This window comes from Myotis brandtii, unplaced genomic scaffold (assembly GCF_000412655.1).
Source record: "Myotis brandtii unplaced genomic scaffold, ASM41265v1 scaffold794, whole genome shotgun sequence".
In the NCBI taxonomy this organism is placed as follows: domain Eukaryota; kingdom Metazoa; phylum Chordata; class Mammalia; order Chiroptera; family Vespertilionidae; genus Myotis; species Myotis brandtii.
The window spans coordinates 40,253-42,308 of record NW_005371198.1 but is presented as its reverse complement, the minus strand read 5'-3'; positions in this window follow the sequence as shown (position 1 = coordinate 42,308).

The window sequence follows — 2,056 nt, the reverse complement described above, 5'->3', positions numbered from 1 at the left end:
CCCGCTGGGGTGCCTGGGCAGCCTGGGTGAGGGGCTGAGGGCTGTTTTCAGGCTGGCTACACCCCCTTCAGGGTGGAGGGTCCTGCTGGGATCCCTGGCCAGTCTTGATGAGAGGCTGATGGCTGTTTGCAGGCTGGCCAAGCCCCCCAGCAGGGACCCTCACCCCATGAGGGTGTGGCTAGCCTGGGTAAGTGGCTGATGGCTTTTGCAGGCTGGCGATAGCCCCTTCAGGGTGGGGGTCCCCGCTGGGTTGCCTGGCCAGCTTGGGTGAGGGGCTGATGGCTGTTTTCAGGCTGGCCACAGCCCCCAGCCACCCAAGCTCCCAGTGGAGGCTGGCTGGAAGCAGGTATCTGGGATTTATTTAGCTTCTATAATTGAAACTTTGTTGCCTTTTGCATAGGCCACAGCCGGCTAAGGCAGGCGGGAAGCTTGGCTTCCTCCATCGCTGGGGCAACCAAGCCTCCTGCTTGCTCCACCTCCGTGGCTGCCGGCCGCTATCTTGGGTGGGTTAATTTGCATATAGTCGCTCTGATTGGCTGGTGGGCGTGGCTTGGGCATAGCGAATGTATGGTCAATTAGCATCTTTGTCTTTTATTAGTGTAGATATCTTTGTAACACTAGCATCTAGACCAGTGATGGCGAACCTATGACACACGTGTCAGAGGTGACATGTGAACTCATTTTTTTGGTTGATTTTTTTTTGTTAAATAGCATTTAAATATATAAAATAAATATCAAAAATATATGTCTTTGTTTTACTATGGTTGCAAATATCAAAAAATTTCTATATGTGACACGGCACCAGAGTTAAGTTAGGGTTTTTCAAAATGCTGACACGCCGAGCTCAAAAGGTTCGCCATCACTGATCTCAACTTATGGTGGGAATGTTGTAGGAGCTCTATAAATGACATTGAATTAATAATATTACCAATATCACAACTAATGTAGACCAGTCAGTTTCAACTAGGGTGATTTTGCCCTCCCTTCACCCAAGAGCTATTGACAGTGTATAGAATTATTTTTCATTATTGTTAGCTCTGGGAGCTCATGGGTGTGGGAGAGGTAACTGGCATATGCAACTAAATATAATGCACTGGACAGTACCCTCACACATATAATTACTTATCCCCAAATATTAATTGTGCTGAGGTTGAGAAACCCTGCCTTATACTAATATGGAAATTATAGAGAACATTTTACATAGTTCAGATTAAGTTAATAAAAAGTCATGTGATTTTTTTCATGAATAGACAAACATAACAATATCTGATAAGCCATGTTAAACCCACTGACTTCTATTTTCTTGTATAATGTAGGATGTATTTTGCTGTAAGTAATAGAAACTCTAATCAAAATAATATAAACAGTAAGGAAATTTATTATATCAAATTAACAGGGAGTCTAAATTCTAGACAGGATATCCTCTCAGTGTGGTTCCTTTCCCCTATGATTTTCCTGATTCCTTTTATTTTTTTTACTTTTTCACAAGTTGTCTTTGTTCAGGAACTACTTCCTCTCAAGATCACAAGATGACTTCCAGAACCAATGGGGAAGCATGCTTAATTAGCGTGTATTAATTATGTTTCATAATTTTATTTCTAAGTCAGGCAAATTCAAAATAAATAAAGGGTGGAAATCTTCATTTCAGTAGATACTTGAGGCAAAGAATCTATACCAGGATGATTTGAAGATTATTGAAAATACCACGGGTATGAAAATGTAAAGGAATGCAAAGGAAAAAGTATGAAAGGATATAAACCAAAATATTCAACCATTTGTATAGGTTGGAATTTTAGGTATATACTAGAGGCCCAGTGCATGAATTTGTGCATGGGTAGGGTCCCTTGGCCTGGCCGGCAATTGGGGCTGATCAGGGCCATGGGAGGTTGGCCGGCCAGGGGGAGGGGCTGCGGGAGGTTGGGTGTGGGAGCACACTGACCACTAGGGAGCAGCTCCTTCATTGAGCGTCTGCCCCCTGGTGGTCAGTTCACCCCATAGCAACCGGTCAACTGGTCATTCAGTCATTTGGTCGCTTAGGCTTTTATATATATACTAG